The 15,143-nt window shown below is 40.6% G+C and overlaps 1 protein-coding gene across 4 annotated transcripts in view; it reads right to left on the bottom strand.

Annotated features, from left to right (window-relative positions):
* Positions 1-1,945, bottom strand: part of SNX10 (sorting nexin 10) — a 36,973-nt gene extending 35,028 nt beyond the window's left edge. For 2 of the 4 annotated variants that reach the window (XM_071560971.1, XM_071560973.1), the window contains exon 1: positions 1,457-1,696. The gene's annotated coding sequence lies outside the window, so the exon portion shown is untranslated. Of the gene's footprint in view, positions 1-1,456; positions 1,697-1,882 lie in introns of those variants that run through there. The other 2 variants (XM_071560970.1, XM_071560972.1) reach the window with 2 other exon arrangements.
* Between the last annotated feature and the right edge of the window lie 13,198 nt (positions 1,946-15,143).

Here is a 15,143-nt window from a genome sequence, read left to right as displayed (position 1 = left end):
ATGAATAAATAAAAAAACACATCGTTCAAATAAATTACTATCGTCTTAAAATATAAAAACTACTGCAACAGATTCTACCACAAAACAGCTAATTTTAGAAAAGAGCATCTTCAAGTTGGCAGCTGCTGTTTTACAATGGTACAGGCACACAAATCCTTAAATTCTTAGTAGTAATATTTTCAAAACATTTTTCTAGTTTTTGAAAAACCACTAAATATAATTATTATCCAAATAAAATTTAAAATAATAATAATCTATAATAAAGGTCAAACTTAAAATTATTTATATGAATACAAGCATGGTGTACCAATGCAAGATCTTTAAATTTAACTTCATTTAAAGGTAAATACTACTTAGATTCACCACAAAATACACATGATAAACAAGTGACTTTTGGATTTCAAGTCAAGCATCATGAATAATACCCTAGACTGAGTCAGTCATAATTACCATTTGCATCTTCTACACAAAGAAAACATTGGTACTTCCACTTTTCTAAAAGAAGTCCAGTTTTGTGTCATTCAGGAACGCCCTGCCTGGCATCACTTTCAGTTTCAGTTATCCCAAGCATAAATAGGAAGACCTTTCCCTTCACTTGGGCTATTTCTGCCAACGTGAGAAGCAGGGTGGGCAATGAAAATTCCCAGCCGCTGTTTCCCTTGGGCAATGGGTGATGAGGGCATATGCCAGGTGAGAGCGTCAAAGACACCCGAGCGGGCCGGACCCTGACCCTCAATGGCCTGGATCCACCCCTCCGTCTGCCTTTATCTCTTCGACACTGATAGCAGAACTACGCAATATTTACTAAAAGTTGCCCCATCCTCGCAGGCTGTGAGAGCCCCCAGCCTGTGGTGCTGATGCGATGGCGACTGTCTGTCTTTACTGGGGTGATCCCAGCGAATGTGTGTTCGACAAACAGCAAACACAGGCGCCTCAAGGCAAAGCACAGGCAGCTGCCCCAGTGCCTCTCTGCCCAGCTCCAGATCGTGTCCCATGGCAAACCCAGCAATCCTCAGCCACAGGAACTTCCTTCGATTTATAAATCGGTTAGTTTTAATTGCCTACGGTCTTTCCACAGGCTCTTCCTATGCACCTAAAAATTCTCAAGCTCCTTAACTCAGATAACACAGACTTTACAAACAACAAGGCAGTCTCCTGACTAACAAAACAGTGCAACGCATATGATGTATGTAATAAAAAGGCACGATATGCATTATCTATTTGTATACTAGTACACAAAATAATATGCATGTTACATAATGTATATACACAATAATAACAACGTGTGTGTTTGTGTGTGTATATATATATATATAATATATATGCACACACGCGCGGAGCTTTTGCACATCCCTGTAAAAGTCAGTTGCCAAAGGCGATGGATTTGCTACTGTGAAAGAAAAACCGGTGGTTCAAAACAAGCTTAGTAATTACTTAAACCGAATTTCCTCCATACCCGTTGTTAGTCACTGCTAAAAGCAGCCATCTACATCGCCGAAAGCCGTGGCGGAGCGCTCTGTCACGGACCAGGAGAACAAACCCCTCCAGGCGGGACCGGTACCTTTCCCTTCCGAGCCGCGCCCGACTCACGGCCGGTGCCACCGAGCGCAGGCAGCGCCTCACGGTCACCCGAGACCGGCGGGGGCGGGGGGGGGGGACGACACGGCCCTACACCGCCCCCGCCGCTCCCCGCTGCGCGCACACACGGACACACGGACATATAGACACACAGACACGGCCCCAGTAGTCCCGCCCCGCTCCGCTGCCCCCCGCGCCCCCCCAGCCCCGCTCCCAGCTGCGCGCACACGGACACACGGACACAGCCCCAGCAGTCCCGCCCCGCCCCGCTCCGCTGCCCCCCGCACCCCCCAACCCCGCTCACCGCCGCTCCCGCCGCTCCCGCCGCCGCCCGCGGATCCGGAGGAGCCCGCACGTCACCGGCAGCGGGCGGGGCCGCGCTACCCCGCCCCGCACGCACCCGGGAAACACGGGACGCGGGGATGGCTTTCCACACACAGGGTTTTCTAGTCGCAATCGCTTGTGAGGTGGGGGAGGCTGAGCCGCGAGGCCCCGCTGATGGCGCAGGGTGTGGAGATATCCGCGATCTGCATCCTGGTCAGATCTGCATCCGCGATCAAGTGACCTCGACTGAGTTGGGCTCTTTGGTGTTTACACCTTGTAACGCCTCAGTTGCAGGCACCGGACCTGCTTTATGAGGTTCCACTCTGATCATGGATCTTGCTCAGACTGAAGAAAGTACAGCTTTTATTGGGTGTTTTTAGAAGCCTTTTGGCTCAGAAAAGAAAAAAAAACCAAACCAAAACGAGCCAAACAAAAAAGGATTATTCCGGAAGGCGTTCAAGAAATGACTGGACGTGGTAGTTAATGCTGTGGTCTAGTTGATAAGGGGTGATGGGTCCAAGATTGGACTTGATGATCTTGGAGGTCTTTTCCAACCTAAATGATTCTGTGATTGGTAAGTCCAAATAATATTTTTAAGGGTGAATAAAATATCCCATGAAAGTTTATTTTCAGCTTTACTTGATTTCTCAGGAAATCAAGATACTCGTAATGCTGCTTCCTTACTGGCTAAAGTTCCAAGAGGGATTTGAAATACACGATTAACAACATAATAATATGGTAGCTTTTTGCCACAACTCTGGAAGCTTGGATTGCTGGATATTGGAGTCTGGCTTACAGAAAGGAGTTTAGCAAGCTGGGGGAAATCATTTATCTGGAAGAATGCTTGTCTCTTGATGTTGAGACTCTTCATTTGTGCTGAAATTGTTTTAAGAGGAATAAATTAAAGCACCTTGGGAAGTATCCACTAATGAGTGTGAAGGAAAAGAGTTAATTTTCTGTTACAACAAGAAGTGGTAACTGTTTCTGCTTCTGAAGAGCTTTAATGATCATTACTTATCTATGTACTCATGAGAATCAGCATCTTCTCCTGTTTTAAAAAAGAGTAATTTTAATACCATAATACATATTTATTTCCTTTCTAATGATGGAAAGCCTGTAATGTTTTATTTTCTTAGTCTTTTTCTATAAACTGTAGGTTATTTTTTCGCAATGAGATATCAAAATACGAAGCAAGTTCTAAGATAAAAGTTCTCAAAGAAAAATTACTAATTTGTCTTGAGTACCCCAAAGCTTTAATTTGATAAGAGTCCTTAAGCAAAACTCTACACAGTCAAGTGGAGATTAACAACTATTGGATCATGGTAACAGGCAATTACAGGGGTGTTACATGAGATGTTTATGTCTGCCTTTTCCACAAAATATTTGCCATTGCTGGTAATGGTGGTTTACCATCACTGGCAGCAGAGACCCCATGTGGGTGTGGACAGGGCTCTGAGCAGCACTTGTCCTGTAGTGGCAAATTTTTGGATAGGGTGGTGAAAGCACAAGGCTGATCATCACCTTTTTTGCTATTAATGTCAGATGTTGGGCTGAGTAGTGGCTCGGAGCAACCCCCTCTCCAAGAAGTGATTCACAAAAAAAGGCCAGCATAGGAAAAGCCTGAAATGACAGAAGAATGAGGCTAACTGATAATTAAATAACTCTCTGTGGTTTGCCAGTATAAATTCATTTTCAGAAATCAATTTTTTCTTATATTCTAGCATTAAAAAATTATTATCAATGAGATTTGTATGTCTTGGTTACCTCTGCAAAGAAAGGAAATAGGACTAACTCTAAGCCACACAATTTCACCAACAAAAGAAAATCATAATTAGATACAGTTAAATTTAACAAAGAAGGCCATACAGGCAAGTGTTCTTAATGAAAAAATCTAAAGAACAATTATGACAGGAAGATTTGTTCAAACTTCCAAACTACTTACCTATAGGATTTCAATCCTTAACTCCTTTTCCAGTTTTTTTTGTTCTGTCCCACTTCAGTGCCATACCGAATTACCATCTTTCATCAAAGAATGGAAACTGAAAAGCATCAGACCTTACTAAGACAACTGTGGCAAGTAGCAGAATGAACTTGTGAATGATGATCCTACAGAACTTTTTTTCCTTCCTACTTTTATAGGAAAGCTTGCATCAGAGGGACCAGATGCCTATCATCATAATATCCACATTTTGTGGTTCAAAACTGGAATATGTGTCCAAGACCTCCTTGATGAATTTCCACAAAGGGTTGGGTTTCTGTGTATCAGTTTTTGCTATCATGGACAAAATTTTCCTCATTTAAGTCATCCTCATTGATCTTTCTTTATGTTCAGTTCTCCATTTATTCATGGATCATGATGGATGTATGCTCCTACTCCTTTTCCTCCTTCCTCTTTCCAGTAAAACAGGCTCTCAGTTTGCCTTGATCTATATAAAGCTGTCTGGTGAAAAATTCAGAGGAACCATTTGGTTACTGCTCAGAGCATCTGCCACCAGACCTACTGCTACAGAAATAGCTTTCAGCTCAGCAGCAAAATTCAAGAGTACTGGATGATAAAAAAAAAATATAAAGTATAACATCTTAGAAAAACAACAGGAAAGATGAATGAGAAAAAGGCAAAATGACTGGGAAAAGGAGATTAATTTCCTGAGGAGAGGAATAGGTATCAGAGGTAAGGGGAAGTTTTAGAGAACTGGTGTTGCAAATTTAGTTCTGTTGACAGATGGGAATTTGCATAAAGAAAATTCCTGTGCATTTTCTGTGAAGTTCTCATGCTAATTTTTTGTGCTAGTGGCATTGTGTCCAGACATGTCCAAGAATGCATTTTCTTAAAGGTTTTTCGTGAGCATTTCTTGGGGTGCAGCTGTAGTGCTGGTATGAGTGATACAGCCTGCTGCTGACCTGCTGCTCTGATGGGACTTCCTCCTCTACGCCAAGAACTTGCCTCCTAATGTTGTAATAAACTAATTGCCCTCCAGGGAGTTATTGAATCTATGTAAAGTATTTTCTCCATGTTTCAGCTAGAAAAAAAGGGGGAACTTTATTCCACAACAACTCTCTTAAAATTTCTGCTGAAACAAGGCTTTTTTCTGCTATCTTTGTATCAGTTTGATTTATTTCATATTAAATCTGCCATTAGCTAAGGCCATCCATTCATTCATAGGGGTAAACTTAAGTGTGTGTTCATCTACATTAACATTTTGCTTCAGATGAGTTATGTATTTTTTGAAGCAAGTCTCTGATTGCTGTCCCTTCCTTCTCTGTGATTCATTTTGTGAAGCAGCCTCAGAAGACACATACAAAATGTTTCACCTGAAACATAACGAAAAGCTGAACTGCAACTGCTGACGAAGCCAGCCTGGAACAAACCTTTCTGAGAACGCAGAGGGTGAAGGTTACGTCCTCCACACAAGCTGGTTTGCTCTGCAGAGCTTTTCCTGTTTGCTTCCAGCTGCTTACTAATATAGACCACTCCCAGGTTGAAGAGTGATTAAAATGCTGGTTTTGTTACCTCAATTATTTCACTAGATTTGAATAAATTTCTGCATCTAGAAAAGGCTACAGAACTATCTGGATCCTGACTGCTTGATCATATCATGAAAAATTCTATATAAAATTCTATATAAAAAGAAAGATTCTTAAATTTGCAGGGTACACTGCTTCAAAGGGGAGAACTACAGTTAAAGAACAAAGACATACAGCATACTATGGACACAAAATTAAAACAATATTTTTAAGATTTTCCTATAATTTCCTTTTTGTGTCTAAAGAGGGAAGGAATTCATGCAGCATTAGGCTGTGGTGGGATTTTAGGTTACTCTAAGGAAGCATCAGTAAAAAGTGCAGAGGAGTTGTGCTAATGACTGCAGTTCTGAAAGACACTTGGTAAAGATGCTCGGTGCTTTCATCTTGTGGAAGGTGTAAAGATTAAGAAAAGAGTGAGAAGAAGAAAAGAAGGAACTCTGCAAATATTTCCCCTTACTGGTTTGTGTTCTGTGGTAAAAAACAATAGTTGTCCCTTAACCACAGTGTCATGTTGTGTTTGGCAAGTAGAGATTTCTCTGTAGCTTATTTGCAACAAAGCATGAAATCAACGCATTGCCAATGTCTTGCTAATAATTTGTTTCTGTTTTCCAAGTATGTAGAAGGAGTTGAATATACTTAAATGCTCCTACCTATGAATAGGACATTCTTTCATGCTGCTTAGGCAGAAGTTCTGATGTCTAAAGTTGCTGAAGGAATGAAACTCCTGGCTTTGGTTTATCCATTTAATATGTGGGCATGGCTAAGGGAGGACTTTTGGTGAGAGCAGACAAGTTGCAGGTACACTGGACATTTTAGTACCATGACTACAGTAGCTTCAAACCTGATTTTGCAAGAGCTGTGCTCTCATATTCAGTAGTATCTGCTAAGTTTGCAGTCTCTGAGGTGCCTGGCTTAGAAGCACAAAGTCTGCCCAAGCAAAATTGGGTCAAACTGGGGGAGGGAGAGGATTATTTAGATTTGCATGTAATACAAAACCAGAGTGTTTATTTTGTTTCTTCTTTTCTTTCTTTTTTATCCATAAGTAATTCCAGTTTTCTGTATTATACCTGATCTGAAGATCAGGTAGAAAGGAAGGCCTTGATGTTTCTAGTGTGAAGAAGGGAATATACAAATTGAGAAGAAAAGAATTGTTAACAAAATCCCTATGCCATCTTTTCAACTTGAGCAGAAGCCAAATGCCTTAATAAAAACTGGAAGCCATCAGAAAGAGCTATGATTCACTGCCACTCAATTGGTGTTGCATAGAGCTGTCTAGCCAACCTCCAGGACTTGCATGAGATGCTGAAATAAAAATAAGCAAGGATGAAAGAAAAAGAAATATTTTAAATGGACTCCTCCTTTACACATTTGATAGAAGCGAAGGAATACAGACTTTATTTTCCTTTTTCCACTCTGCCTTTGCTTCTTACAAGGCTTTTGCTGTTTCCTCCCTTTATTTCTAGGCAATTTTTATTCTGCTTTGTTTTGTTTCTCTGAGTCAGGTTTAATAAAATAACATAGACCTACTGTGTTTATTTGCATGACTCCATCAGACTGACAAATGAAAACCAACATCCAGGACATACCCTAGAGTAACAAAATATACAGCCCTCAGATTTAGCTTGATATTTATTACTGTTTCAGAGAATATAATAATTTAAAGCAGTGGTTGACTGGAAGAGCCCCAGATGCTGGTTTTCCATCTGCAGTTTCTTACTGGTTGTGTGCAGGTTTTGTGCAGAATATGACACCAGAATCTTATTCTCGAAGGGGATTCCAGATGAATGTTTATTTCCATATTTTCCAGTTTCTCTTCCAATTTGTGATCCTTTTTACTAGCATACAAGAAGCAAAGACCAAAAAGTTGGCTGCCCTATTTTCCCTGCTTATATTTAGATATTTGTAGTCAAGGCAGATGCAAACATCTCCTTCAGACAATTCAGATTGCCTAGGATTTAATTTCTCCTCTGAAAACACCTGTGCCTACAGGGTCCAGAGTGGTAGCCAAAGGCAATTGTGTCTCAGCGGGAGATGTCTGGGTTTTTTCTTTTGACTTGCAGAGGCTTGGCCATGAGTTGGTTTTTGATTAGCACAGCAAATGTACATGTAGTACAAAAAGCAGTGCCTATGTGGACTACTGTGTACTGCCAGTGTTGTCCTGATACATCCATAAAAAGAAGTGGTATAGGAAGAGGCTTGTGATATGTCCAAATATTCTCAGTTAGTACAAACCTTTCTGTTTTTTCTTTTGATGAAAGAAACTTGGGATAAACTCTCATGTGCCATTTATTCCATGTTGGGAAAAATAAAATGAAATTTTAAAAAGTAACCATTTGTTACAAACTTTAGAAGGAGCCCTGCTTTAAGCAGGTTGTCCATGGGTATTTACAAATGACCATCTGTTTTCTTCGGGAGATTACCCCACAGTCCACCACACATTCCTGAAGTCTTGGGAACTTGCACTTGACTCTTCTCCTAATGATCTCCCAAGACTGAGGGGCAGGTGTGTTGCCCCTGGTGAGGTCCTGCTCTGCTCTGCACTGAGGCAGCCTCATCTTGAATATTGTGTGCAGTGTTGGGCACCACAATATAAGAAACATAGTCAGCTATTACAGAGTGTCCAAAGGAGGCCAACAAAGATGATGCCGGGCCTTGAGGGGAAGCCGTATGAGGAGTAGCTGAGGTCACTTGGTCTGTTCAGCCTGGAGAAGAGGAGACTGAGGGGAGACCTCATTGCAGTCTACAACTTCCTTGTGAGGGAAAGAGGATGGGCAGGCACTGATCTCTTCTCTGTGGTGACCAGTGACAGAACATGAGTGACTGGCCTGAAGTTGTGTCACAGGAGGTTTAGGTTGGATATTAGGAAGAGGTTCTTCACCCAGAGGGTGGTTGGGCACTGGAACAGGCTCCCCATGGAGGTGGTCACAGCACCAAGCCTGACAGAGTTCAAGAAGAATTTGGATGATACTCTCAGGCATATGATGTGACTCTTGGGGGGATGGTCTTGTTCAGGGTTAAGGATTGTACTTGATGATCCTTATGGGTCCTTTCCAACTCAGGATATTCTGTGATTCTGTGTTAGTGTTATGGGTCTAGGTGGCCTAAATTTGGGCTCTGAAGTTCGGACTAGGCCGAAGCTGTCAGCTGACATGAGCTGGGCTGAGCTAGAATGATACTACTCTCATGTGGTGATATGACTCCCATACATAGGCCACCACTACCTACAGCATTTAATATGTCAGTGACTGTCACTTTTAATTATATCAATACCTTGGTGCTGAGAATAAATTTTACAAGTACATGTGATTGAAATCTACTGAACCAGCTGATTTTTCAGCAAAGGAGATGGGTGAGCAAACCTATCTGTTGTTCAGAATCTCCTCTTTTATTTTAAGGAGTCTTGCATAGTTCTTTCTATAGTCAGTCAGGTGGATCAGATACCTCCTACTTCCTGGCCCAGCCACATCACACAGATTTTGCCTTCCCTGTTTCCCACAGATTCTGTTCCTTTTGGAAGAGTACATACATTGCCTTTAAGTTATTACAGTGAAGAAATGCTACTGTTTTTTCAGACTTGTTCTAAAATCTACATGGAATAAGCAGTTACATCTGTGTAACATTTGAACTTACAATATGAATTACACTAGAATATTTGAAGCAGCTTCTTTGTTGTCTCAGAAGCATCTGCAATGCCATTTTTGGCTACAGAAACACACAGGGGGTGAGTGGTGCTGGACTATTGTTGTTTCTTTGCAGCTGACAGCCTGGACTTCATGAGACTACATGTGTGAGTTGCAGTGATAGCTCAGCACTACAAGAAGCTTCTGGCTAACTATTACCTCCTAATGAATCCATGCAGCCTATTGTCCTATTTCCTTAATTTTGTACATTTGCAATGAAGGAGTAGTGCACTTTGGATTGATCTGTGTAAGGTGGTTACTGGGAAACAATCTGAAGTGCAGAATTGAGAGCCCAGCATCTGTAGTGTGCTAGTTTCTCAAGTACATGTACTTACTTCCATGATGGATGTCTTTGTTTGCTTTTAACATAGTTCATTCTCATGTGTATTAAGCTAAACCACACAAATGCATAGTTAGTGCAAAAAAACATGTCCACTTGAGGAGCTGTTGCAGAACAGATACTCTACAGTGGTTGTTCTGAGCTCTTTCCTGTGCAGACAAGTCCTATTGTGTAGATCACTGCTTTGTCTGCCCTTAATGTCCTCACGCAAGATACTTCTATTATAATATTTGGCCAAAGAATGTAATGTCAAGGTCTATCTGAAGTGTGTTACTTAATTAGACATGCTTTGGGGCATTTGAGTGACTCTAGTTTTCACTTCTGGTTTTATTCCCTCTTTCTAACTCCAAATTCTAAAATATTTGAGGCTATTTTTTAATTGCCTTGTAATCACCAATGTTGGATGGCAGTGTAATGTGGGAAGAATGGTAAAAATGTCTTATTAATTTTTTACAAATCTTATTGATCTCACCTTCAGATTTGTTGGTAATACCTCTTGTCTCATATCAATTTGGGATATGGGACTCTGCCATGTGCTTGCTGTGATTTCAAGTATTTCCATGCTGTACTGTGCTGCACTCTCTCACTTCATTAGTACAGTTAAGCCAGAAACCAGAAGCCTTTTTGCAATAATTTATCTATTATTCCAGAAAGATTTTGTATTACTAAAACAAACAAACAAAAAAACCCTAAGCAAACTAAACTAAACTAATATAAAATAAAATAAAATAAAATAAATAGTAAAAAAGCACTTTGTCCCTGTGAATTGAGAGCATGGTAGCTGGGCTTCCTGTTGCCCTTATACTGATTATATTCTGATTACAGATACATTGTGTAATATGTGGGGAACAGGCAGAACTGAGATTTTAAAGGAGTACATAAGCAACTCTCTCTTACCTGTAGCTCTCACCTGCCTTTTCAGAGCACGTATTCCTTCATATCTGCAATTTCCAGGCCAGACTTCAACTCAGACTAGCCTCAGTAACTATGGAATTAATTTCTCACTAAGTACAGGAAAAAGGCATGTAAATTTTAAGGGAAAGCCTGGCAAGTTGTCATAATAGTGAGATGTGACTGAGACACAAAAAGATGAAGCTGGATCTGGTTTTGTGCTTATTCAAAATAGACACCAGCAGTTGCTGGTCTGTAGCCACTCTAATCAAGCAGCTTCAGATGGCAGGGAATATGAAGGTTGATAAGGAAGAGCAGGATATTTGAACCTCAGTTTTGCTTTAGATGTTTGAACCTTAGTACTCCACCTACAGAGAGTATCTCTAAAGTTTGTAACTTTGTCTTTGAAATCTACTCTGGTGCTGATGACTTTAGGTACATACATTGTCCTCTATTAGTTCAAGTATTGCCTTAAACTTCAGTTTTGCTTTATCAAAGCACTATTATATCAATTTGCCCCTTTATCAAAATGCAGCGTCTCTGATTTTTAGAGTAATTAATATTCATCATGGGAAAGAGTGAGGGACTAGGCATTAAGCCTGTAATGGCATTGGTGTTGAATGTTTCTTGCAATTGTATAAAAAAAAACAAAAAAGAAAAGCAAAATGCTCCATGTCTGTTATTTTCATGTAACATCCCCAGTACATCCCCACTATATACTTCTATAATTCTATCTATGTGGACAAAAGGGTTGACATTTATTTTCACTGTTTTTCTTCAGGCACATTCCTGCATCCTCAGGGTTGCATCAGCAGGTCAGCTGTGTGAGTCTAGTCCAGCCTTCACTGGTGTTACTTCAAAAGGAATGGGAATGTTTCAGTAGATGCTGTTTCAAAGGCTGTTTTAGCACAACAGTTCTTTTGGAAAGGTAATGATTTGTCAATGCATAGTCTTTTAAGTAATTTGAAATATTCTTATTCTGCAGAGGCGATAATTTCAACTGGCGAGAAAGTTTTCCAAATCTAAATTTATCCCCATTTGCTCTGGTTCTTCTGTTGCCATTGCACATATGCACAGCAGGCAAACTGTACACATCCCTATGTACAACTAGTCTGCATTCCTCCACATCTGGTCCCTCCTGCTATTTCACACCTGTCTGGGCTAAAGTTAAACAACTTCTGCCTCCTGCCGAAAAATTAGTAAAAGCCATTTGGAAGTCAATGAAGCAAATAGTGAGTTGTATCTTAGGGACCATTGTGACTATCAGCTATGAATTCACAAGCAGGAGGGTAAACATGATTCTCCCAAAATCATCTTGAGAAGCTGTTCTTTTTCATCAGAACTACTGGCAGGATAAAAGAGTACCTTACAATACCTTTGGTAAGGGATTTTAATATTGTAATTCATGTTATCTTACATATCTATTAAATTTAAGTTTAATCCTTTTAAACTTTAACATTTAGTTGTCATTCATCCTAAAAATACATTTACAAACTTCAGCACGGGTCTTGCATGTCTGCCATGAACTAAAAAAAATTTGTCTCTTTATTCAAACCTTGAACCATATTTAAGCAGTTAATATTTAAGACTTACTCTACTACTTTTATTCCCCTGGTCCACTTACTTCCCTCTAAATGAACACAACATCCTCTTAATGCAGGCACTAATCTTCATGACAGCAGCTCTGACTGCTGATCTGTTGGCAGCAAATAGATTAGTCACTACAAAGCAATGAGCATAATTAGATTCCTGAATGAGATGTCAACATCTGGAACCATGTTGAAGGAAGTCACTATTCACCTCTGAAATTCTTTGGCCACTGCTTGCCATTCCATTCTTGGGACTAGCACACCTTAAGTGGAGCTTCACAAGGAGGTGGCCATAAAGAAACAGCTGCTTTCATGATCCCCCTTCTCCAGTACTCTCTATGCTATGTCACAGTGGCATAGAATCACAGAATAGAATCACCGTATGGTTTCCATTGGAAAGGACCTTAAAGATCACCTAATTCCTACACCCCTGCCTTGGGCAAGGACACCTTCCACTAGACCAAGTTGCTCAAAGCCACACTTTCCAACTCTTCAAAGTCAACCACTAAGATAAGGGCCAATATGCCTGAAGAATGATTCAGTATTAATGGTTGTCAGAAAGAGGGTGCTCAGTGTTTTGAATATAGCACCTACAAGACCATCAGCAGCAAATTTACAGTGGAGCACTGAACATGGGAAAACAGTACTTTGTCAATTTGACCCCAACCTGTAGTATTCTGGTAGTTTGTAAAATGCTTCCTATGGGGCCATCAAAAGGTATATCAGTGCATCATAGCACACCAGCTATGAATTCTTTGCAGTTATGTGGGAATCCCCAAATATCACCCTCCAGGCATCAGCACCTTTCTCAAAGGGGGGGAAGAGACTTTAGCAATCTGCCATTAGAACACAACAGCTTAGGGTCCCTCTAGCCATGAAACTCTTGGAAGAGCTAACAGCAGGATGGCACAAGGGTGACTCACTCCTTGCAAGACTACAATGCCGTTCATACCAGGAACAACCAGGTGTTCTCAGAGGTCCCCTGTGGTTCCCCATCATCTTTTCCTACCTGGTGCCTGCGCAGCCTGTGCGGGCCCAGCCACTCCACCTGCTGGGCATTGACAGGATATTACATGACTCCCAGGCTGGAGTGCCATCTACTGAATCCCACCACTATTACTGGAGGCAAGTGAGTTAGTTTGTTGATTTAACCACAGCATTTGAAATAACAGCAGCAATAGCCGAGATATTTAAATTATGTCATATCTAACCACATGGTTAAATGCTTAAACCTAGCAACTATATCTTCATCTGCCCCTGAAGGAGTCAAACTAACCGTAAGTGAACAACTCATTCAAAAAAGATAGATTTAACTAGGGCTTTTTTCTAAATTGAGAGGATAGCATACATTTTCTAAGCAGGGATGTGCAGAACACTGACAGGCGTGCCCACCTGTGGGTCTGTGACAGTTCAGAAAAATAACAGAATTTCAACAGGAAGCCCGTGAATTCTGCTTTTTATCTAAGGACTACCATGTGTTATTCTATAAAAGTTTTAAGTGGCTCCACTTGGATCATTAATGCAATGATTATTAACACTGCCAAGACACAAAGATTTCTCGGGTGACTGGAAGTGTGCCACCTGCGCAGTGTTTGACCTGGTTTTTGTTCAATAGAAATGTTGTGTCTTGTCCAGACTACTTGTGGTACTCAATAATGGAAAGAATAAATAGGTTTTCAGTTCTTCACCTCCCGAAAACATTTAGTGCAAAGAGCATTTGGTGGTTCTGGGAAACCCAAACTCTCAATTCTTTTCCCGCCTTTTGATTAATAATTTTTAAAATGGGGTAAAGAAGTTCAAGAAGGCTTTGAATTGCAGACAGTGGAAGAAAAAATTACATTTAGCAATCTCCTGTTGTCCAAATTGTGTGAATATATACTCTGTTATAGCAGCTCCCGTAACAGTATTTATTATGCTTGGGGTCATTCTCATGTCTTTTTTTTTAATGGCTTGTCCGCAAAAATGAGAGGCATTTTTAGTTTGCTGACCATCGCATATGCACACTAAGGAGAAATTGTTCATGCTTATGGGACAGCAGAAGACAATACAAATCAATATTGTAGTAGTAAGTGCTATAGTTGTCTGTAGTTCAAAACTGCTTTTATGTATTTCTCAGTATTTTCCTGGTTTATTTGTATTTAGCTGTAGTTATCTAGTTTAAACTCACTTTTGGTTGTCATTAAGTGAAAAGAATATCTGACCTTTTAATATCACTTACAGAAAACTTGAGAATTTGCAAGTCTATTTGGACAGTGTCTCAGGTTTGCCTTAGTGCTTTACTAGCCTTGGACTGCCTCCCCCCCCTTCTCCCAAAGCCCTCCCAGCAAAGGAGGGGGAAAAAATACTGCACAGCAAAAGAACTCGAAAGAAACTGAACTGACTTAAAAAGAAATTATATTTTCTAACATCCACAAACATGTATGCAATTTACACACTATGTGGGGGCCCACCCCAGGGGGGGGAAAAAAGGGAAAAGGGGAAAGGGAAGACTGCTTAACAAGAAATAAGGGGAAACAAACCAAAACCACAACAAATGAAACAGACAAATACAATTAAAGACTTTAGGAAAGGAGAACTGGCATGATACAAACTCACCATGTCCCGGCTAGGAAAACCAACAGAAACAGAACAGACCGTCCCGGCTCCTCCTGCTCTCCCCAGCCTTGCTGGAACCAAGAAGGAAAAAAAAAAAACCCTCCCCCCTATCTCCCTTCCTCCTCCCTTAGGTGGAAAACACGTGTGGAATACTTTGTAATGTCTACTTCCTTAGTTACACCTAGTTACTGAGGAAGCCATGGTTCAAAACCATCACATTCTGACATCACTGAGAATTATATTGAAAATCAAAATATGCAATTCCTAGTTTCTTAAGGAAGTAAAAACTCTTCATTCATCTTTACGGATGTCTCGGATGTATCTTTGTAGTATCTCTTGCCTTAAACTTCCTCATCTGAAGTAATTCTCAACTGACTAATTCCTTTGTCAGATTTTGTATTGCAGTGAGAGCAAAGGGATGGTTGCCAAATATGAAATCCTGAATTCAGAGAGATGCATTTACTAGAAATCAACCATGCTGTTACTAATGAGAACCAAGAAATGTTTACCAATAGTATCCAAAACTGCAGATTAACCAGGTACAACAGATGGAATCATACAGAATAATCAGAAATGCTGCTCAGTAAAAGACAGTGATGGTCCTGCAGCAACTGCAGAATG

The sequence above is a fragment of the Pithys albifrons genome, chromosome 7 (genome assembly GCF_047495875.1).
Source record: "Pithys albifrons albifrons isolate INPA30051 chromosome 7, PitAlb_v1, whole genome shotgun sequence".
Classification (NCBI taxonomy): domain Eukaryota; kingdom Metazoa; phylum Chordata; class Aves; order Passeriformes; family Thamnophilidae; genus Pithys; species Pithys albifrons.
The sequence above is the reverse complement of the archived record's forward strand: the minus strand, read 5'-3'. Positions and strand labels throughout refer to the sequence as shown.